The following is a 25,574-nucleotide window of genomic DNA, read 5'->3' on the forward strand; positions in this document are numbered from 1 at the left end:
AATATTAGTTATATTTTTTCCCCCTCTTTTTCTAAATGCCCTTTTTAGTGTTGAGGAAATTTCCTTCTATTCTTTGTTGATTGAGAATTTTTATAATGAGCAGTTGCTGGATTTAGTCAACTTTTTAGGGAGGGTGTGCAACCACTGTGATGGTCATGCATATTTTTGTCATTTGTTCTATTAATAAGGTGTATTATAATAATTGGTGTTTAATTATTAAACCAACCTTGCATACCTGGGATAAATTTCACTTAGGGTATATAATTGCTGGATCAGTTTGCTAATATATTGTTGAGAATTTATGTGTCTGTATACATGATGGATGTGATATGGTCTGTCATTTTCTTTTCTTGTAATATTCAGCTTCTCCTGTCTCTTATTTTTGGGAAGAGTTTGGGAAGGCTTGGTTTTGTTCTTCTCTAAATGATAGAATTCACCAGTGAAGCCAACCAGGGCTGAATTTCTCTTTGTGGGGAGATTTTTAATTACTAATTTTTAATAATTATAGGTCTCTTCAGATATTTCTGATTCTTCTTGAGTCACTTTTTTATATTTTGTGTCTTTTTAGGAATGTGTTCTATTTCTCTAAGTGTCTGATTTGTTGGCATTAAGTTTTTGATTAGATGCTTTTACAATACTTAGAATTTCTATAAGATCAGTAGTGTTATCTCCACATTAATTCCTGATTTTCATAACATGTGTTTTCTCACTTTTTATTTTGGCCAGTCTAGCTACAGGTCTGTCAGTCTTATTGGTCTTTTTAAAGAATCAGATTTCACTGATTTTTTTCTCTCTTGTTTTTCTATTCTCTATTTTGCTGAGTTCCACTCTATTATTTCTTGCCTTCTGCTTGCTTTATGTTAATTTGTCCTTTTTCTACTTTCTAAAGATGGGAACTGCAGCTATAAAATTTCTCTAACCACTATTTATTTATTTTTAATTTATTTGGGGGGTGGGGTGGGGCAGAGAGAGAGAATCTAGTGTGAAGCCCAGTGAAGGTTTAGATGCTTCACTGACTAAGCCACCCAGGTGCCCCTCTAAGCACTATTTTAGTTCACACTACATTTAGTTTTCTCTTTGATTTATTCTTTGATCTTTGGATCATTTAGAAACATGTTTCTAATTGTCAAATTTTTGTTGATTTCCTAAATTTCTTTCTGTTGTTGATTTTAATTTAAATCCATTTTGGTCAGAACATATACTTTCTATGATCTCAGATCTTTAAATATCATTAAGACTTTTGTAATGGCTTACCATATGGTATTTTGAGGAGAATGTTCCCTTTGTACTTGAAAAGAATGTATATTCTGCTGGGGGAAGTGATCTATAGATGTTGGGTCAGTTTTTTGATAGTACTCTTCAAATCTTCTATACCCTTGATGATTCCTGTGTGGCTGTCTTACGAATTCTGTTTACATGGTGTACCTTTTTCATCAGTTTGCTTTCAAACTATTTATGTCTTTAAATCTAAAGTATGTCTCTTTGCTATTTGATTTTTATATATTTTATGTCTTTTCTTCTTTTCATCCTTTACTTCCTTTTATGTGGTAAATACATACTTTCTAGTGTCTTTAAATTCTCTATATATACATATATATTTATTAATAGTTGTGGAGATTACATTATGCATTTTATATGATCACAGTCTGGTTCAGATTAATGCTAACCTAATTCTTATACAGATATTGATTGATACTAGTCTAATTATTACAAAATACAGAAACTGCTCCAATATAGCTCAATATCTCCGCCTTCTTTGTGCTATTATTATAATATGTATTATGTATATATACTATGCAATTAATAATATTCTATTATAATTATTGATTTAGGCAATTTTATGCCTTTTAAAAAAGTTTAAAGGAAGGGGCACCTGGGTGGCTAAGTGGGTTGGGCCTCTGCCTTCGGCTCTGGTCATGGTCTCAGGGTCCTGGGATCGAGCTCCGCATTGGTCTCTCTGCTCAGCAGGAAGCCTGCTTCTCCCTCTCTCTCTGCCTGCCTCTCTGCCTACTTGTGATCTCTGTCTGTCAAATAAATAAATAAAATCTTTTTTAAAAAGTTTAAAGGAAAAAGGGCAAAAAAATCTATTTAAATTTTCCATATCAACTCACATATTTATCTTTTCTGGTGCTCTTCATTTCTTTTCATGAATTAAAGTTACCATCTGCTTATCTGCTCTAATTTTCTTGCTCCATTGCAGCTTGATTTCCTCCACCTTCTTTATATGTACACACACTTACACTCTTATTTATATTTATATAAATAATTTCATATGCTATGAGTCTAACTTCAATTTTATAATTATTTTATAGTTATTTTATGAAATTACCTTTTATAAAAATAATTAGAGAATAATAAGAAAAAGCACTTATGTTTATGCTCTTTTTATAGTGCTCTTTATTTCTTTATATGGAATCAAGTTAACATTTTATATTATTTGCTTTCAGCCCAAAGGAATTTCTTTAGTATTTCCTATATGAAAGGTGTACTAATATTTAGTTCTCTCATTCTTAGCTCATCTGGGAATATCTTTATTTTACCTTCATTTCCAAAGGATAGTTTTGCAGGATATAAAAATCTCAGATAACAGGGCTTTCCCCCCGCCACACCTATGGTTTTGAGCGTAGTTTATTATTACAATGATTACTTTATGCAGTTATCTTTTAAATTGCCCAAAAGAAACAAAGAGGCACATGTACATGTGTGTGCATGCACACAAACACACACAATCATGTATATTTTAACTTACATATATAATTATTCTATCCCTCTGCCTTTCACCTCTTTGTTTCTTTTGAAAATTCTGTTGTTAAACTTATTGTGGTTTCCTTTAAATGAGTCATTTTTCCTTCCTGCTTGCCAAATTTTTGCTTGTTCTTTCAATCTTAATAGCTTGACTGTTAAATGTTTCTAGATGTGGATCTGTTTTGTCTATCTTACTTGATGTTTGTTGAACTTCTTGGATATGAAATTTATGTTGTTTTGCAAATTTTGGAAGTTCATTGGCCATTATTTATTCAAATATTTTTTCAGGTGCTTTCTTTTCTTCTTTCATTCTGGAACTCCAATTACCCATATGTTGGTGCACTTAAAAGCTTTCCCTCAAGGGTTTTGAGGCTTTGTTCAGATTTCCTCAATCTTCCCTCCTCCTCTTCTTCTTAAGATTAGATAGTCTCTATTTATCTACCTTCAAATGAACTGATTCTTCTGGGTAGTCAAATCTATTGTTGAGTTCCACCAGTAAATTTTTTCATTTCAATTAAGTACATTTTTCCAAATCTAAACTTTCCATTAAAATATAATGATAATTTAACCTTTTGATTTTCTATACTTGATGAATTAATGTCAAACTTTCTTTTCTTCTATACTATGTTTTTCTTTTAATTTTTTGAACATAATTGTAACTGTCATTTTGTAGTATATGTGTGCCAAGTCCAGTATCTGGGGCCTCTAAGGGACAGTTTCTATGAACTGCTTCTTTTCCCCCATTGTATGGGTCACATTTTCCTGTTTCTTTGTATGTCCTGCTATTTTGTTGTTAAAACTGGATAATCTGATAATATATTACAGTAACTCTGGGTTCTGATTTACCTCTTTTCACCAATCTTTGGGAGTCATTGTTGATGTCATTGTTTATATGTTTAGTGATTTACCTAAACTAATTTTTTGGCTTTTATTTTGCCCTCAGTGTGCATTATGGTCTCTTCCTTGTATTTTTAATTAATTAATTAATTAATTAATTTTTCTTTAATCTGGTTTTCTAAGTTTTCCCTGGATCAGTTTAGTGATTAGACAATGATTGACCTGATCTTGTACTTAAATATCTTGTGTCAGTAAGACTTCTTTCTACCCTTTGTTAATGGATCTGTGCATGAGACAAGGAACAAAAAGTTCAGGCAGTTTATGAATCTGCCCCATCTTTTACTTTCTGCATGTGCAAGGACTCAAATTCAGGCAAAGTACGAGCAAATAAAATAGCTGAGGCTAGCTCCGTGATCTTGCAATCATGTTCAACAGCCTTCAAGACTCCCAGGGGATGTGGGATTTTATCAAAGCCCATAATGGCTTTCTCTTTTGTTGGATTTCCCTACAAAATTTTTGACTGTCTCCAGATCTGCTTTTTGTCCCAGCCAGTATTGTGTGCTCATGTAAGCTATGATGTTGGCCTTCCCTGACTGTTTGCCACAGAGATTGTTTTTGACAACACCTCAGGGCATGGGCCTTTTCAAGTTCTGTTCCAAATCAATTCTTCCCTGTCTGTTAGGAAAACTGATGTTCCTGAGAGTTTGCCATGTCCGGGTAGAAACACAACAAAAGGAGCTAGGAGCTGGTGGAGAGGGTAAAAGCAGTTCTAGGATAAAATACTACACACACTTCCACTGGTTCCTGATATTTAGTAGGCTTTGTGTTTTGTTCTATTTTTGTTTGTTTGTTTGTTTTGAGTAAACATCTCACTACAATTTTGTATACCTTTGGTCAATTTTCATAGCTCTGAAATGATTATTTTTGGCAATTTTATCCAGTTTTATTGTTACTTTTGATGGAGATATACTGAACCCTTTACTTAACCATGTAGGAAGGCTATTCTTCATTTCTTTTAAAGTTAAAATTCACATATCAAAAATTTAGGCACCTTAAAGTATACAATTTAGAAGCACTGTCGTTCACAATGTCATGCAGCCAACACTCCTAGATAGCTCCAGATGAGACATTTTCATCACTCCAGAAGAAAACCCTGAATGCATTAAGCTGTCCTGCTCTATTCTCCCATACCACTAGACTCTGGCAACCACAAATCTGCTTTCTGTCATGGATTTACTTATTCTGGATATTTCATATCAATGGAATCATACAATATATAACATTTGGTGTCTGGCTTCTTTCATGTAGCATATTGCTTTTGAGATCCATCCACATTGTTGTATTTATACTTCATTAGTATTAGTACTCCATTCCTTTTTATGGCTGAGTAATATTTCATTAAATATATATTTTGTAGTCCTTTTTATCTACAGGGAATCTGTTCGAAGACCCCCAGTGAGTGCCTGAAACTATGGATAGTAATGAAACGTAAATACTATGTTTTTTCCCATACATACATAATTATGGTAAACTTTACAAATCAGGCATAGTAAAAAAATAAACAAAAATAACTAACAATAAAATAGAATAATTATATCAACATAATAAAGTAAAAGTGATATTAATATGTTCTCTTTTTCTCAAAATATCTTATTGTATATACTATGCTCACCTTCCTTTTTGTGATGATATATGAGATAAAATGTCTACATGATGAGATGAAGTGAAGTACACGACATAGGCATTCTGATGTAGTGTTAGGTTACTACTGACCTTTTGATGATAAGTCAGAAGGAGGATTATCTGTTTCTGGACCATAGTTGACTATAGCAACTGACATGGAAAGCTAACCTATGTACCAGACAAGGTTTGGGGGGTGGGACTGCTATGTGTGTACTCATTTATTGGTGGACATTTGGGTTGCTCCCATCTTTTGACTGCTGTGAACAGTGCTACTATTAACACTCATATACTAACAATTGTTTGAATATTTACCTTCAATTTTCGGGGATATATTCCTTGGAGTAGGTTGTTGGGTAATTATGTGTTTAAGTTTTTGGAGGAACTGCCAAACTTTTTGATGGCAGCTCTACCATTTTACATTCTCACCAACAATGTGTGGGTGTTACAGTTTCTCCACATTCTTATCAGCACTTATTTTCCTTTTTTTTTTTTTTTTTTTAAATTACCTTAGTCATCTTTGTGAATGTGAAGCAGTATCTTGTTGTGGTTTTAATTTACATTTCCCTAGTGACTTGTAATGTTGAGCATTACTTCAACTTTTAAACTAAAATTATAGAACAATCCATTCTACTTCAACTTTTAAACTAAAATTATAGAACAATCCATAGATTAGATTTCAGGTCTCTGGAACTTAAATAGTGGTCTTTTCTCAGTACAAAAATATCTTCTACTATGTGTTACATGATATTCTTTAATGTCTTGAATTTGCCATTCCCTTTTTCATTTTACTCAAACAACTAATAATGCAGATCTATGCTGAATTAGTCATTCTAATAACTAAAATGAATTAAATAAATAAACTTTTCTATATATTTATAGTCTTACATTCTACAGATTTGAGGTGGCATATATCTCAAGATAAAATACATTAAAAGAATTTACATGGTCCAACTGATATTGGACTTTGTTCCATTAAGTTTAGTCTGCCACTGATAATGTCTACCTTTTTTTTCCAGTTATATAAAGTGAACAGGTCCTAGAGATCTGTTATATTACATAGTACCTACAGTTAATACCATGCTATGTATGTAAAATTTTTGCCAAGAAGGTAAATAGTATGTTAAGTGTTCTTATTACAAAATAATGATAATAAATAAGTGTTAAATAAGAGACTTTTGGAGGTGCTAGATAGGTTTATGGCATACATTGAGGTGATGGTTTCACAAATGTATACTTATCTCCAAACACATCAAAGTTGTATATATTGATTATAAATAGATTTCTGTAGGTCAAAAATACACAATAATAAGAATGCAGATAACCCAATTAAGGACATGGGGAAAATATTTTAGCAGACACTTCATTAAATAAGGTAGATGGCATATAAACACATGAATACATGGTCAGCACTGTCCATTAGGGATATAAAAATTAAAACCACACTAGGATTCCACTACCTGTCTATTAAAGTATCTAACATTAAATATATAAATAATTATGTGTGTGTATACACACGCACACACACACATATATGCACACAATTTTATATACATGTACGTATATACACACACATTTATTTGTTGTGTGCTTTTGGAATTTATCGTTAGGTAGAAAAAAATAGCAAAATGAAGAAATTTTTGCATGTCACCATTTAACCAAGGAAAAGGGGAAATGATATTTAGATATCTAAATATTTGGATCTAGGTATCTTATTTATATAACAATCGAAGGCATACCATATTTTTCTATGAACGGGAGAAATAGAAAGGGGTAGAAGCTAGGCTTTTCTACACCTTATTTTGTAGGTTTGCTTTTACTCTATGTAAACACATATTTTTTGAACAATATGTGTAAAGATTAAAAATGGGAATTATTAATTAATTTAAACAAAATTAACAAATAAAAATAAAGGAAAGGTCCACTTCAGAATCCATACCTAGAAAAATTAACTAGGTGAATAATGCATAACTACTATAAGCAGGATATTCGCTTTAATGTACTGAGCCCCATCCTTGTAATTAGGAATTTTAAAATAAAATTTGATTACCTTTGGAATTTAGGTAGTGAGCATTGCTGTTTTTCCTTCATATTTGAAGATGTGATTATCTTTTTTCTTCCTGCTGTTATAGTTGTAGCAATTTGACACCACACAGATATTAATAGCTTTAACTTACTAGTAACGTGAGTAAGCTTTTTAAATATGTTTTCTGTTTGTCCGTTTGAAGAGCATGGTTTTAGATGGTCTCCATTTAACCTTCAGTACTTTTGGTTCATATTGAGCCACAAGAAAAAGATAATTTATAAAGGATTGATAATAGGTCTTGAATGTGATTACTCTTTGGTTATTCATGGTGAAGAACATATGTTATCAAATAGTAAAGATGAAGAAGATAGTAAGTGCACCATCTCATTCATTTCATCCATTTTTTCATTCATTCAGTCACTCAAGTAATATTTCTTATATACCTAGTATATGCCAAGTGCTCTACTGGTATAGAAACTCGATTGTGAGAAAGGAGTAATCTCCTTCCAGTCATGGAATTTTCATTCTAATGGGGACTACATATATATTAATCATATAATCACACAAACAAACAAAATGTACCCATGACACTGTGTTCTGAAGCAGAGTTTCACAGAGCTGTAGCTCTGTGAAGAGCCATAGGAAAGCTTTTTCTAGGGAATGATAACTGAAGTCTTTAAGTTAATTAGGCAATGAAAGGGCAGGAAGACCTTTCCAGATAGAGGAGATACTATTTGCAAAAATCGCATGACAGGGAAGTATGGTGAGGACTCATGTGACTGTTTCAAAGAGTAAAGAGAGCATGGGTAAAGATCAGACTGGAGAGGCAAAGGTGGGAAGACTGTGCTTCACCTTGTAGGTTCCCATCCAAAAATATGGTATATATGATCCTGCATGATATAATCAGATTCACTTAAGGAGAATAGTTCTGGTTGCTCTCTCAATACTGAAAGAATGTGGAACATCAATGGATAAGAACAGAAAAAATAACAATTAGTCCTTCAAACAAGTTGTCATGGTGCCTGGATGTAGATGATGGAAAGGTGTGTTCAGAATAGAGATTTTAAAGAAGGATAATTTCCACCCTTGGATTAGAAAAAATACATATATGCCTGAGTTGGTTCAGGTGGGCAAATGAAGACTAATGACAAATTAATTTCAATTTCTCTCTCTGAAGCATTTATTTTTTCCATTAGTATTTATATTCATAATATTTCTTGCTATATGTCAAATATATACATTTAAATATCATGTCCTCTGTTTCATTTATTATGTGGCTAATAAAAACTTAATAGACACTAATTGTTGTCAAATTTGCCAAGAAAAGACTCTCACAGATCTTGTTAGTTTTTAACATTCTGTTCATTTTGGAGCCTATAATGTATCCCCAGCAGAGACTGTGCTTGGAAGCACCAGGGACTTCTTGGAAGAAAATATACTTGACAGATCTCAGGTCAAACTATAATCATCCTTCACAAAAATTGATCCTGGACATACTGTAGGTAATAGATATATTTTTGTACTGTTAAGATTTATGTCACTTTGTTGTCCAATTGTTCTAGACACTTTGTCCATCAAATCATGAGCATCTACAGAGATATATACAATAACAGCTTGTTTTCTTATATTAGACCACTTACACAGAAAATGCTTATTCTGACTTTTTCATATCTATGAAGTTTTGGAAAATTTGCCACTGTACCATATCTAGTGACCATACATGTGAATATATTAGCCTATCAGGAAAATACCTCATTACTTTTTTCAATTTAGAGATCTATGTCTTGCCTACTATCCCCCTTCCTCCCATGACCTTGCCCCTCTATGCTAATAATGTGAGTTTTCTCTCCTGGAAGAATGAGTACAGGCCATCAGAAGATAGGGCAAAATTGCAGAGAAAACGTAATTGATATTATATTCCTTGAATATGGGAACAATCTAAAGAAAATAAAGCCATTTATTTAGATATAAAGATGTAGATTGTATCTATATCTATCACTCATTCGTATACTTTTGGGTGGAGGGGGCATTCTGCTTTTTCTGTTTTTACATGGCAAAAGGGCTAATTTATTACTGCTCTCTACAATTTGAAAGAGATACTTGAAAATTTTTTCATATAAGAAAAATTCAAGTAATAATTCCTCTTATTTTATTATTACTAGTCTTCCTTCATTTTGCTCTAAAATTTCCTCTCTTCACCCTCTCACTTATTTCATTATTCCCATAGCTTTACCCATTCATTTCAGATACCTTTCTTATGATACATCTTTGTAGAAGCACTTATGTCTATTGCTTTTTAATTTTTCTCTCATAATTCTTTACTTCAAGTAATAACTAAAAGAATTTTCTTAACCAGAAGATTTCAGAAAAAGCCGTTTTTTCCCTCATTTTTGGATCCCTTCTAGCTTTGGGAGAATGAGGAAGTAAGTAGGGTTTTATAAGGGGAAAGGTTATGGAGTCTGGACCACAGAGGTATCTGAGAGAGGTATGTGGCTGGTTGACAATCTGAATGAAGTTGTCATGATGACAATTTGGAGTATTGACAGCATTTACTTGCTTTGCTGCTGAAAAAATAAACATTGTGTCCTGGAATGACTAAATATACTTGTGTGTTCTTGAACTAGATTAAAGGTGAATAGTGGGTGTCTGGGTGGCTCAGTTGGTTAAGAGTCTGACTCAATCTCAGCTCAGGTCTTGATCTCAGGATTGTGAGTTCCAGCCCAGTGTGGAGACTACTTAGAAAGAAAGAAAGAAAGAAAGAAAGAAAGAAAGAAAGAAAGAAAGAAAGGAAGGAAGGAAGAAATGTAGATGCTAAAATGTCTATGTGGGTTTTTTTGTTTCATTTTTTATTTAATTTTTAGTATTAATTTTCTGATTTACTGACATTCTATTCTTAAATATGGCTTGTTTGTTGTATTTAAAGGGAAGCAGTTAAAGGGAAGCACAGTGGTGTCACAGTGAAGTCAGCTTGTTAAAACTGAAATTCTATATGTCATTGGTCTTATATTTAGTGTTTTGAATACCATCAAGAAATGTGAAGTGTTTTATGGTGGTGTAATTCCAAATTGGCTGAGATATCTAACCAGTGGACTGACTGTAGATTATCGCAAATGAGGATTAAGTGTTCAGCATAGGAGTGGAGTAATGTAGTAGAATTGTCCCAATCCTCTGGATGGGTTTAATGATCAGTATGCCCGTCAAAAGGGAAGAAGCAGAGAAGAACAAAATGGGAAGTAAGGTGTTGTAACAGTTTTGTTATTGCTTTTCTTTCTTCCATGTTCTCCTGTGCAAAGTGGTTCAGTAGAACTGTTAGCAGCGTGAGTTCTCTCTCCTCAGACATGCTTTTACCGTTGTGACATAGAGCTATCTAACTTTCCTGTGGAACTAAAAGTTTCCTTTGGCTTTGAGATACTTGATATATAATGGAAGGAGAGTTTCCTTTCTTCATGAGTCTAAAATTATTGTTACACAATATGGACCTCAAAGAAGAAATTATGTAAAAAAATGTATAAATTTGAATGGCTATCCACAGCTGTATTCTTAAGAGTTCTAGAGACAATTGTTTTGTGACAATTTATAGAATGATTATTCTACAATGAGAATAAACTCATGGAAAATTTTTTTCTTGAATATTAAATGCATTTATAGAATGGATAAAAGATATTAAACTTCTGGGTGACTAGTTATTATGTTAGTAATTCATATTATAAAAGAAATCATTAATGGCTGCTTTGCAAATGGTATATTAAATCTTATTTTTAATAGCTTGTTTATTTACACAATTTGACTTTGAAACAATGTCAATAAATATGGTCAAATTAAATTAATTAGAGGAGGAATCTTTTATTGTGGAACATCTGTGCGCAGTTTCTGGGTAAATTTTCTGAAGTAATATTTACCTGAGGACAATAAAGAGAAAAATCTAGCTTTTAAAAATGTCTCATTGTTAACTAAAGATATTTTTTTGTAACTGCTGATGGACCAAACATCAAAGCTCCTCAGAAAATACTTAGAAGCTATTGAGATACAAATTTTAAGGAAGTTTATTAAGGAAAGCACTTGTTTTTGTTTTTCTCTTTGTTTGTTTTGTTTTTTAATATTGATCAGGGTTTCCTGGGACTGTAAATTTATTACTATTTTTTATTTAAAATTATAATTTTTGTTTTTGTTGTTGATGATGAAGGCCTAAAACATTATATGTGTGCAAGAAACACAATTTTTAGAAAATTGCATAGTAGAAAAGAAGTTTTATATTGCCTCTTTATTTCAAGAGCTAAAGCCATTTTTTTCTTTCCAAGTTTATGCTTAAATTCCAGCTAGTTAACATACAGTACAATATTGGTTTCAGGTGTAGAATTTAATGATTCATGACTTACAAACACCCAGTGCTCATCAAAAATGGCCTCCTTACTACCCATCACCTGTTGAACCCATCTCCCTGCCCAACTCCCCTCCAGTAACCTTTAGCTCATTCTTTACAGAAAAAAGTCTGATTCTTGATTTAGAGCTGAAGTCATTCTAACAGTGACACCTGGAAGGTATCAACAAGGTGATCTTGAAACCAGACTAAAATGTTACTGGAGAGTTATGGATTCATCCAGGAATTTACATTAAAATGTAATGATTAGTTCTATATTATTTGTGTTTTATTCTCTTAAATACTCAATCTACATAACTATACAAAATGTTAAAAAGAAAAACCTGGGCACCTGGGTGGCCCAGTGGGTTAAGCCTCTGCCTTCCGCTCAGGCCATGACCTCAGGGTCCTGGGATTGAGCCCCACATTGGGCTCTCTGCTCAGCGGGGAGCCTGCTCCCCACCCCCCCACCTACCTTTCTGCCTACTTGTGATCTCTCTCTCTCTGTCAAATAAATAAAATCTTAAAAAAAAAACCCAAACCTTTTATATTCATCTATGTATGTGGCTCCTCTATTTGAGCAATTGTGTGAATGCATTATTTTATTACCAAATGAGGGAGAATGAAGTACTTATAGTAGTTGACTTCTATGACAGTCCTGACTATGAATTTTCTAGTAGCCACAAAGTGCACTTTCTTTCTTTCTTTCTTTCTTTTTTTTTTTTTAAGATTTTATTTATTTATTTAACAGAGGGAGAGAGATCACAAGTAGGCAAGAGAGGCAGGCAGAGAGAGAGGGAGAAGCAGGCTCCCTACCATTCGGGGGGCTCAACGTAGGACCCTGAGATCATGACCTCAGCCAAAGGCGAGGCTTAACCCACTCAACCACCCAGGCACCCCCAAAGTTCATTTTCATACAGATTTACAATTCCTTATTTGTAGTTCTGAGAACTTTTTGTAAGTCATTTTATCACTGGAAATATGTATTAAGATTTTTGGTAATTAATTTTGCAAAAAACCTAAATGGACAGACAAGGGAGTGTTTATTAGTGTGAATACTCATATATGTCATGGCAGACATATCAACATATTTGATTATGGGATACTGTCCCAGAATTCATTGGTAGTGCTTTGTATATGATATATGTGCCATATTATATTTCTACAATCCAATTTTTTCAGTATTATGGAGCTGATTAGGCTTCAGAATTTGGATCAAGACTATTATATTAATCATAGAAAACTATCAAAAATGTTCTAGTCTGATCTGATTACTTTTCAGACTTTCTAATGTAACATCTTTCATTTGTTCTTTATCAAGGCTTCTGCCTTATAGTAAGTAACATCTATTCAGCAAACACCACTGAGCACCTATTATTTTCTAGGCACTTTGCTAAGTTCTAAAGAAACAATATCTGCGCCCTAAAGAAGCTTAGAGACCTTTGTTAACAAATAACACAAGTGAATATATGGAATAATAGAAGCAGTAGAAGGTACAGAAGGGTAGTACAGAATAGGAAGAGATAGGGTGATGGCTCTTCCTTGGTATAGAGAGGTCAGGGAATGGATGAACGGAACAGGTAGAGAACTAGAGATGGTTTCATAAAGAATATGATGCAGTTCTCAAGGTACAACACAGTTAAAAGTAGACTGAGCATGACACAAATGTGAGGAGCAACATGGTGTTTGCATGGAAGGAAGAGTGATCATATTGAAAAGAAATGATGGAGAATGTAGTGGGAGATTTGTCTGATAGAATAGGCAGTGATCAGATCGTCAGGGTCCTTGATTGCCACAGTAAGGAGCTTGGACAATATTCTGTTGATAATGGGAAACTATTGAAGGTGAGTGCTGTGATCCATTTTGCATTTTAAAAGGATTTCTAGTGAAGCTTTGTGAATATGGACCAGACAGGAACAAGACAGACCATTTAAGAGAAAAATGCATTTAAGGGGAACAGATGCTATAGTCTGTAGCAGTCTTTTGGTCCTGATTTGTCAAAACCTATCTCCCTTTCTTTTTAGTCCCCATTCCCCCTCTTTCTCCAATTCTCTCTCATCATTTTTCTTCTCTTTTTTTTCCCCTCTTGAAGTATATTATGGTTAATAATGATACCATCTTTTCATATGTTTTCAAATCTAATCAATGTTTGCTTAAATAAGTTTTCTCTTTGTATTTCAAGGTCTTCTCTAACTTTAAGCATTTCTGATTTTTTCATGTCATCTTTGGTGACAGATTTCATGCCCCTTTTTTAGATGGCTTTAGTGTTCATGAACTGTCCTTTCAATACCCTACACTTAATTCTGACACTTAGTTACATGACCAAACCCTCTTCTCTATCAGCACCGGTAATGTCCCATATCTGAAATCATAACTTCTTTTTCAAGACTCTAACTGCAATCTTCTAGTCCTCCAATGAGGCCACATAGGATGACTCCAGGAAACACTATCCACATTTTATTTTATGTGAGCACAGTTCTAGGAATTTAATACGAATGACTTCCCCTGGTGTAACATAAAGGAAGCTTTAACTTTCTTGTTTCAACAGGACGTGCATTTCGGTCTTATAAAATTTCATTCCTTTAAGTCTTTCCTTGTCTCTTAACCCATGAGTTCCTCCAACTTCACTTAATTCTCTGTTGATTTCAGACCCATTTGGATATCACTTCTCCTACTCTTCTAAGCGCCTTCAAAGTCCACTTTGCTTTTTTACTACATCCACTCTGGTTTAGACAAGCTTTTCTGTTTCTCTACCTATTAAGCACTTCTGAAGGAAATCATGTAATTGTTTTATTAGAGTTTGCCAATCCGTGTTTTTTTTTTCCTTCTTCTCCCTCCCACATCACTCTTCTAATCCTTTTGCTTGACCTTAGAGACATATATTTCCTATGATCCAAAGAACTTAATCCAAAATATTGAATGCAATAGACATTAATTTCCTCCAGTCCCTACACTATATTGTCCTAACTTTTGCCAGCACTGGTAGACTCCAGTCTTTGCTGACTCTTTCTACTCTACTTAAAATATAAATGTTGGGGTTTCCTTGTCAATGCCCAAGCTCTCTTCTTTCCCTATTTATTATCCCTAAATATCTTCATACAGTCTTGTATACCAAATGCATTAATAGTATGATGACTCAAATTTTTATCACGAATCCAGCTTTCTCCCTCAAATTTGCAGATTGATAGTCTGCATCTCTACCCAGATGTCTAGTAACAATCTCAAACGCAGGCAAAATAGAACTCTTCATTTGCCCCACAACCTGCTCCTCTGTTTGTCTTCTCTATCACTATAAATTGCATAATCTTCTAGCCACTTTCTCAATGCAAAAACACGTCAGGTATTGATTTTTATCTTCTGTCTTTCCTATGCAGTTACCAAATTCTTTGTACTACCTCCCCAAAGATAACACATAGTCAGTCACTTTTCTTCATTCTTGTTACATTGTTTTCGCCAAATCACATCATCATTTACTTAGATTATTATAATAAAATCCTGTTGCTCTTCTACTTCCACTTTCCCCCCTTACAATTAATTGTCCTATCACATAGCAGGCAGAATGGTCTTTTTATAACGTATATCAAATAATAACCTCTTCTTGCTTTAAACATTTCAATTAATTCCCATCATTTATTTTACCATGGCTTTCAGAATTCTCTGTGATTTAGGTTGTGGCTGTCCCTCTAAGACCACTTTGTACTACTTTCCTTCCAGCCTGCTGGCCTACTATGTTACAGCTCTACTGGTCTTCTTACATGAAATACATCAAGCTTGAACTCATGCTTACTTCCATTAGTGGTCCCACTGGATTACTGGCATGTACTTCTACTAATTTCTGCATTATTCGTTTCTCTTTGTTATTCAGATCTCAACTTAAATGTCTTGTTTTGAGAGAGGCCATCTCTGATCACACATTCTGGACACCCAGTCACTCAAGATCAGAATTATTTTAATTTTCTGCATAGCATTTATCACCATTTGATTATTTTTTCTGGCTTATTTAATAGGTTTTTGGTCTCCCCTTGTTTTTCTTATTTTCTAGTGTATCCACACCTTCTAGAATAGCACTAACACTTAGTAGGCATTCAACAGCATGTTAAGCCAACCCCTGAAATTAGCATCATTAACTGTGATAGAAAGTAAAATCTGTTCATTAACTGAACTCTACAACATTTTGTAGTTGAGAGAAGAATGTAAATAATCCTCTTTTTTTTTCTAACAAAGAGTTAAGAGTGATTTTTAAAAATTTAAATCTTTGATTAGCACACTCAGAAGAGAAATTTCAAGTAGAATTTTAAACTTTTTTTTCTGGAAGAAAATGGAGTATGAAGAAAAAGATTAACTAACTTGATAAAGTCTGTAATACATACCACTGAAGGAAATTAGATGAGGACTTTGATCTCGAACCTGTTTTTTTTTTTTCTCCTAGAACATTAAAAGGAGGGATCCATAGGTAACTTTGAAAATTTGGTACCACCTCTAGTTGATTCTACAATAGTCTGTCACTTGAGTGGAGGAAAAATTATATTGATGAAATAAAAGATCCTTTAAATTAGCTGTTTAGCATCATGTAGCTCAGTCAGTTGACTGACCAAATTTTTCACTTTCTCTATGGAGTGATGAATCATCCAATCAATGAAAGACATATTTTGGTCTTCTTCTAATAGTATATTATGAGTCATATAATAAAATATAATTGTTATTATTGTTACATTTTCACATTAACTGTGGCTAACTTAAAGTGATGAAAGACCCTTGTCCCACACGATTTCTACTTTGTACCTGTATATTTAGATTTCTCTCTGCAAACTTCATGAGGACAGGAATTTTGTCTTATGTCTTCTTTGAGATTACATGAAAGCCTAGCATCATGTTCCAATCAAATCTTACTGGACAAAAATAAAATGCAGTTAATATATAAGGTAGATTAAAAATGGATCAATGTTTTTAGTCTGATAATTTCTTTGGGAGATAGAGTAAAGGCCCCCCAAGAGACCCACATCTTAATACCTGTAACCTGTAAATATGTTACATTACAGAGCAAGGGGGAATTAAAGTTGCAGATGAAATTGAAATTGCAAATCAGTTAAAATGGGGAGATCATCCTGGATTATCCAGAAGAACCCAGTGTGATCACAAGGCCCCTCAGATGGAGAAGAAGGAGACAGAGAGATAGTATACTGAGAAAGACTCGTTTTGCAGGCTTTGAACTTGGATGGGGATCATAAGACAAGTATTGTAGGCAGTCTCAAGGAGTTAGAAAAGACAAGAAAATGAATTTTCCCCAAAGTCCTCCAGAAAGGGGTGTTGCCTTGCCAACATCTTGATTTTAGCCCAGTGAAGATCCCTTTTGGACTTCTGACCCCTGAAACTATAAAAAAATAAGTTTGTGTTGTTTTAAGCCACTAAGCTTGTGGTAATTTGTTAAAACAGCCACAGGAAATTAATACAGTTTTCTTTTGCTTTTCTTCTCAGAAACAAAAAATAAAAAGGGGCATTTCAAGGAAGGGGAGTGGATTGTTTCTATGTGTATCTATGAGGGCTTTTCACTTAACAATAGCATTTTAATTTCTTCAAGTTCTGTTTGTTCATTGTACAGACTTCTTGGGTCACATACGGTGAGATATCATGGACAAACCTGGGCAATGCAATTTAATTACAAAGTTTAAGTTACATGCTTTTAGTATGGATGTCAACTTACTGGTTTAAAGAGGGAAATGTATAATAATAAAAATACATTAAAAAACTAATCATCTTGATTCCACCAATTTAGAATATGTAGCTGTTTTATAAGTGCTGGGCAGCAGTTTCTCCCGTTGAACAAATAAAAATGATGCAAATGAAGTTTGTATTTGAGCTTGCAGAGGGGGTACTTATAATACTTAAGAAAATGAATGATTTTAAAATACTTTAAAAACACATACTTACAAAGAAACAACTGATGTACTAATTACAATTGTTCTTATCTGTCCTTATATCAAATGCCTACCCAATATTTGCTAACCAGTATTTTCAGCCTTTGGTTTCCTAGATGCACTGTAAAATCCAATTTAAGCAGGGAGTACTAATTATTGAAAGAAGTAAGTTTGCAAGATGGAAATGTGTATAATTTGAAATTTCCTCTTATTTTGGCATTTTCCATTATTCACTCATTCAAATAATTTCTACCGATCATCTCCGGTCTCAGACATTGATGGTGAGATCCAGGATGACACATCTCCACCCTGTCCTCAGTACTTTCCTCTAACTGGTGATCTGGGCACTCTGCTCTTCCCCAAAATGCGCTGCATTCTTTCTTCTGGAATTGGGAACACACTGTTCCTTTGTAGGAAACATGCCTGACCTCTTTCAGACAGCTCCTGCTTCCATCTCTTGGTGGGTTTCTGAGTCAGCTTCAGTTTTGAAGTCTTCGTCTAAAAAGCTTTCCCAGACTTATCCAAGGCTGAGCAAACTGTTTCTCCTACGCTACTTTGTACACCTTGAAGGTGCCTGTAATGCAAACTTACTCCTATGTTAGCACTTACGACAGCGTGTTGAACTTGTCTCTTCACAGCCCTCAATTTCTGGAAGCTTCTTTAAGGCAGGAATTGTATCTTGTACATTGTCATCTTTCTGATGCTTATCACAGTATTTGCTAATAGGTATAAAAGAGGGTTTTAGTAAATAGTTACTAAATAATTGAACCAATGACTACGTAAAAGGCACATAGAGAAAAGGATTATTGAGAGAAATCAAAGGAGGTGAGGTTGTTCTTTAAAAAATATTCTGAATCTATAGTCCTGGGGCTTAAAAATAATTTAGAAATTATGCTGGTTCTGGCACTGCCTCAAATCATTCTTGAGGATTCTGATTTCCCAAGCTACACACTGAGTTTTATTTTATCTTTTAATTTTGTTTAACTTTATCCCAATTCATTGTGTCTTAAAATATGTTTAAAGGACACTAATGTATACTTTATCTTTAAAAATAACTTCTCTGGCTCCACATGAAATAATGTGGCAAATAATAAATTAGGACAACTTTAAGGAAAGCCTAGCTTGTAAGTTCTATTCGTTCACCATCTATACTGCAGATATCTCATTTTCTGTTAAAAAAAAATGAGAACCTCTTTTCTATAATAATATTTCATAAATTTAGCTTTTCATAGATTTAGAATACACTTATAATTTTATGTTAATAAGGCTTGAGTGCATTCAGTAAATGATTTTAGATTTATTCTTTTATGATATTTACTTAGTTTATATGGTAGTCACACAATTTCAGCATAGGAAGGAACTATGCTGCTCATTTGGCCATCTCCTAGTTTTATAGATGAGGAAAACTGATTCTCTTTTCTGGAATAACCACTCAGGTGACCTCATATAAGAGACATAAATTTCAGTGAGCAGTCTTCTGATCCCATGATTATTCACATTATCCTAGAATAGCATTGTGCTACCATTTCACGATGCTTTGGTGAAACTCAACTTCTGATCGCCAAGTATGACTTGAGCTTTGAAGGTACCGAATAGAGATTGGACACTGAGGGAAGCAGAGATGTTTACAAATCCCAGAAACACCACAGATAGTCTATTCCAATCCCCATCACTGATAGTCAGTTGGAAGGAGGATGCTGTCTGCCCATTTCTAAACATAAAGACTCAAGGCTTCCCTTAGGATCTTGGCTCTCGCCTCTTAGTTCAACACAATGAACTCCAGATCCCAGTGATTGGTAAACCTGAGTATTTTCTGTTGCTTGCTCTCCAGGATCAACTCAGGTTCTTGATCATGGTGTGTTGGTTGTTTGCAAGAACTTGAAAAGGGCTGGCAAAAGCACAAAATGATGCATCTGCTGCCCTGTTCCACAGAGTAGACAGTGGCTGTGGCTACTGAGTACTTGAGATGTGGCTAGTCTAAATTGAGATATGCTAAATATGCACTAGGTTCAAAAGCTTAATAAAGAAAAATGAATTTCAAATAAATTACTTTTAAATAAAAATTACATGTTGACTTCATTATGTCTTGGATATATTGGGTTAAATGAATTATTAAAATAATTTTACCTTTTTCTTTTATTTTTTGAGTGTGGCTTCTTTGAAAACTTGAAATTATACATGTGATTCACACATATATTTCCACTAGATGGTGTTCCTTTAAGGAGTAGAGTAGGCAACATACAAACTACAATATCAGTGACTGGTACCATGACTCTCAGTCACCAAACCATGATCACCATCAACTATATACCATGAGGCATTCCTGGTTATTAAGAATGGATGATCACTGAGGGGCTGTAAATGCATTCATACAAGTTTCTGAATTTGAGAGTATTATAAGCTTGTGAAATAAAAACAGCAATGATTCTCCATCTGCACTGTCCAGTTTTCAGTACTATACATATAAAGGAAGTGGGAAAGTTATACCCACTTGAATGTTGAAAGCATATCATTTCTTCCCTACTTCAGTTGCGGATGTGGCATCTCTTCTAGCCTGAGAATAAAAATTGTGAGGTAGGGCAATGCATTGTTCTGTAAATCATAAAAATGGGTTTTTATGGAAAGTAGGCAGTTTATGGTTATATTCATTAGAAAAACTTTTCCCAAATACATTACCCAAGTCTTAGAATTAGAGTTCAAGCTCAAAGTGTTCTTTAGTACTCACTTCCTTCTCAGGGAGATCATTCTATGTACGTATCTCCAACAATCATGCTTCATTAAATTTTCTGGATGCTGATCACATATAGAAAAGGCTATGGTTTCTGCCTTTGAGGTAGTATACTATAGGACTTCTTATATTATTAAATCAATATTATATATTACAATAGAATGGCTGTAAATATTCCAGTGACACAGGCAATATTTTCACATATAAGTTATATAAGGAACTCTAGTTAATTTCTTTAGCAATTGTTGAGGACAGTAGTAGAAAATAGGAATTTTATTTACAGACTGTCAAGAATAACTATTGGATATTATATGAGAATCATAAAAATGAGCACCAATTTGACAACATTTCTGAGTCTCTTGAAGAAATATACCTAAGAACTTTCTTCTTGGAAAACAAACAAACAAAACAAAAACGGGCAAACAAAAGTTATCCTATATTTTCAGGATTCTTCACTCAGAAATAATTTTTTACAGGCTACATTCAGTTGGTTTTTAAAAAAAGAAAAAAGTAACTAAATCCAAGCTGCTCAGAAATGTGTGTGTGTGAATAAACTGTACACAGAAGAGTAATATATTATGGTGATAACCAAAGAATAGTTAGTTACTGTCGAGAAACTTCCTGATTAGTATCAATGGTCTATGTTGACTAGAATTTTGTCCATTACAAATTAGGAAACACAGTTGAAGAGCATCCAATCCAATAAATAAAGCCCAAATCTATTTTTGATTGTTTACCTATCACATCTTAGAGCGTCCATGATCCACATTTTAAAAAAGTTTGGATACTAATATTGGTCTCATGATTATTATATAAACTAAATTCTAATAACTGCTACCACTACTACTATATCACTACCATAATAACCCAATAGTCTTAAATTTCAGTGAAGGGAAATTTTTTTCCTTTTTCATTTCGCTGAAATTATGAATTTCCCAGGATGGAAAGATTATGAATTCTCTAAACAAGGGCTATGGGGACGGAGGAGCTGTTCATGAAGTCCTTAAAGAGAGGGCTACGTCCTCCCTTAAGACTTTCGGCAGACCTCTAAGGGGAGGTGTGTCAGTAATGGAATTAGACTTGGATATCTAATCATTGATCCTGGCCACTAGCTGAGGACCCCTACCCTACAGAAAAAATTTTGAAGTGTTAAATGAAATTCTTAAAACAGCCTGTACTAGCTTCAGATGTGAACTACCAGGGCATTTAGAGGGACCCACATCAGCCCTGTTCTGGCCATGACACTTCTCACAAGAAGATATGAGGGGCCAGGATAGGCTCACACAGATACCCAAGACCCCATCTCCTGCCCTTCTATCCCATACTACAAGGACACAGAACCAGGAATTCCTTCCCAAACAGCCCAAGCCACTGCCACGGTTTACTAATGTTTTCTGTGGCCTAACCTCCCAAGGAAGACCTTGTTGCTGTCAGTGTTTACCCTTGGTCCCAAGAGGTAGTTCAGGAATTATGTCATTCTCTGGGAAGAGGTGAGGACAAAGAGCAGATATAGCACGTCAATGGTGTGGGGTGGGAAGAAGACGAGTTTCCTTTTAATGTCTGAAATGGTGAACAGGAGTAGACCGGAAATGTGGCCCTTTTGACATACTGGCACATTTTTTAGATATGCTAGAAATAAGACAACCACAAAATGGAAATTTTTAAAAGAAAAAGTATTTTTTAAACATTTTCCTAAATATGGGCTAGGATTCTTTGTTGATGTTACCTCCCAATACTGACGGTAGTTATTTCATAAATATGGCATAGTGAAGATATTTTCACATCTTATCATGTGCTTGCTTATTTATTTATTTATTTAGTTAGTTTTTATTAACATATAATGTATTATTAGCCCCAGGATTACAGGTCTGTGAATCGCCAGGTTTACACACTTCACAGCACTCATCATAGCACATCATACCTTTCCCAATATCCATAACCCAACCCCCCTTTCCCTACCCCCCCCCACCCCGGCAACCCTCAGTTCATTTTGTGAGATTAAGAGTCTCCTGTGGTTTTTCTCCCTCCTGATCCCATCTTGTTTGTTCTGTTGAGATTTTGGAAATCAGCCACCTTCTCAAATTACACACACACACACACACACACGCACATGTAAGTTATATCTCATATATGTTACATATAAAGTATAGGTTATATATATCATACAGATTGAAAGCGTATATATGGAGAAATATTACATTTGAAGGAATGAGAATATTACTTATATTAAAATTTCATCACAGCAGTGAATACTCAAGGAAAATTAAGCAATGTCTTCAAAGTTAGGTGCAAAAAAAAAGGTATTTAACTGTTTCTTATATTACGCAAGAGACACTTTCAATCATGCAGTAGTCTAGTTTACTATTCTATTCACTCACCTTATACTAAAAGATTATTTAACAGGATTCAGTAAAATAAAAAGGGATCTTAAGAAAAGGAATATATGAAAGACAGGTAATAGTAGCAGCTAAGTATAATCATAAGAAGGGAAGGAAATAAGAAAGTAAATGAAAGAGAATTTATTAGACACTGAAGCTTGAAAGATTCCCTTTCAAAAAAAAAAAAGTATCACACTTTCTTTTTCATGAGGTCAGTAATACTTCTACATATACAGTTAAAAACAATACTGCGCTAATTAGTATTTTTAAAGTAAACTATCATGGTCCTAAAAATGTGACAAAAAGAACGTGAATGAGGGGCGCCTGGGTGGCTCAGCTAGTTGAGCATCTGCCTTGGGCTCAGATCATGGTCTAGTGGGGAGGGGAGGACCTGGGATTAAGCCCCAAGTCAGGCTGCTGCACAGCAGGGAATCTGCTTCTCTCTCTCCCTCTGCCTCCTCCCCCTGCTCATGCGCATGCTCTTGACTCTCTCTTTCTCAAATAAATAAATAAAATCTTAAAAAAAGAGAATATGAATATGAATGATGAACTTTCATAGTAAAAATTATGTGATAATATAAATTATATTGTTTAAAATGTATCAATTAAGTAGATATTGCTTTAATTGATACAGTTTAAACATTATCATTTAATGATACCAATTAAATTTAGAAAGGCAATGAGTAAAAGAACAAAGAAAACATAGATCTAAAAACTTAAAAGAGGAAGGAAAAGACATGATAGCATAAGTTACCTAAATAATTAAATTTCTTATATGTAGGGTCTAAAGATGATAAAACATTTAGGAGAATGGATGTAGAATTTTATTTAAGTCTTGTATGGGGATGCAAAAATCATTTGAGTAAGTTTCTTTTAATGTTGACAAGTCTTAAATTTCAAATAAATGAGCAACATAATTTAAAGCTAGGTATGGAACCCAGAGTGAGAAAAACCAAATGTTCTCATTGGCTTGGAAATCAAGATTGGTTTATAACACAGGCAATAATTCTTTATTATTTAGATTGAAAGCAAGTATTTCACATTATTTCTATAATTTATATAATTTCATATATCGTGAATTGGATAGTGGTTGCAAAGAATATTGAATAACTCAGAAAAAATGATGTATAGCAATAACAGGTGATAATATTTTGGGAATATCTACACTCTTATATTTTAGTTTTTGTGTATAATTAGAACTGTATGTGCTTTCTATTATTAATTCCAAAGTTTTGTTTTCTATATTAAAAATAAATCAAAGGAAACAGTTTTAAACTTTGATATTCTTGATTGGTTCATTTTTGATATTGGCTACATTTGGACTTCATTTTTATTTTAGATTGAAGACATAAGTGTTGAAATATGCAACATGGTTTTCTTTACTTTATGACTAAAAGACAAATTTTTGGACATTGAAAATATCGTGAGTCAATCTGTTCTTGGAAATTTACCAGCTACATTTTACAGAGGTTTAAATTAAGTTAGCACACCTTAGGATACTTACTCCAGCAGAATTTATTGAAGATTAATAATAGTTATATGATTCACATGTCATAATACGTTTTTAACCAGTAAGGTGTCATTTAACTTTGTAAATCCAAAACACACAGTGTGCAAGCTGTCCCAAACTTGTGAACAGGTTGTTTCAAATAGTTTGTTTGGAACTTGGAATTTACAACACATTTTCCTACAGAAATAAAATTATAATTTTTTTTGGGTAGTCGGCCAATCCACAAAAGCTTATTTAATCCATAAATTAGTATCTGGGCTACAGGTCAAACAGGTTTAGAACGGGTCGTCAAGGGTACTTGTAGTTTAAGAGGGAAAAGGAAAGCATTTGTTTCTTTTCCTTTTTTTAGTTTGAAGGGGTAGCGTAGATAAAATAAAGAGAAAATTTTGTCCTCAACACTGTCAGCTTCTCTTTTTTTACCCTCACCTTCTTCTATTATACCACTTTTCTGTTTCCTTTTCTAAAGACTTATTGATTGATTGATTGTATGACAGGGAAAGGGCGGGGAGAGAGTGAGAGAGTACAGTGGGGGGCAGAGGAAGAGGGAGAGAATTTCAAGCAGACTCCCCACTGAGCACAGAGCCCAATGTGGAGCTCTATCCCATGGCCCTGAGATCATGGCCTGAGCTATGATAAAGCCAGAGGGAAGACACCCAGGTGCCCCTATATTATACCACTTTTCTCTTTCCTCAAAGGCCAGTGTCATTGATTGTACTTTTTTGGGAGTTGGGAAATGGGTAGTGATAGAATAGCAGAGCATCATTTTGTACCTTGTTCCGAACTCAAAAATCATCCCTTACGACTTCCCTTCTGAGCCTCTCCGTATTGTGCTGAGGACCTCAAAGGAAAGTTGGAAAAAATTGATCTTGACTAAATTCACATTAAGTTATAGATGAGATTATCTTACTACAAATCTTATCTCCTTGCTATTGTCCCTATTTCTCTTCCCCAAATAATTTTTATCCAAATATGAACTTAATGATATTTCACAGAAGGTAATGAGGTTACATACAAAACTTAGTCACGAGCATCTTTAGTACAAGTATATTTGGTAAAAGGGCCCACCTTACAGAATCTGAATCCTCTTTCTTCTAATTCCTTTCCTCTTTTCCCATCTTTGTCTCCTGTATTTGCTTTTCACAGCTTATTTTATTCCTCTACTTCTAAACCAAGAGATTTTTATAAAAGCTGATATTCTGTCTTGTTTTTTTAAACAAATGGTGAGCTGACAGTGAATATCGGGTCTTATCAGTGGGTTTAATGTTCTTTGTTGTACACCCCAGCCATATAAAAGAGACTCAATGTATTATTATAATGACGGACAGTTTACCCACTTTTGTGACATCTCTATGTCTGCCTTCAAATGAATGTCTAATGGACTTCCAAATCACCTCCTAA

General features: G+C 34.0%; 1 protein-coding gene and 1 long non-coding RNA gene across 10 annotated transcripts in view; one reads left to right on the plus strand and one right to left on the minus strand.

The window, feature by feature from the left end:
• Window positions 1-25,574, plus strand: part of SOX5 (SRY-box transcription factor 5) — a 985,042-nt gene that overhangs the window by 532,732 nt on the left and 426,736 nt on the right. The gene's annotated exons all lie outside the window — the stretch shown is intronic.
• On the minus strand, window positions 16,426-25,016 carry LOC116594481. Its single transcript, XR_004287244.1, has 3 exons — window positions 24,947-25,016; window positions 18,170-18,279; window positions 16,426-16,534 (listed from the first exon to the last, which is right to left on the minus strand). It is a non-coding gene; the product is annotated as an uncharacterized LOC116594481 (long non-coding RNA).

The sequence above is a fragment of the Mustela erminea genome, chromosome 6 (assembly GCF_009829155.1).
Source record: "Mustela erminea isolate mMusErm1 chromosome 6, mMusErm1.Pri, whole genome shotgun sequence".
In the NCBI taxonomy this organism is placed as follows: domain Eukaryota; kingdom Metazoa; phylum Chordata; class Mammalia; order Carnivora; family Mustelidae; genus Mustela; species Mustela erminea.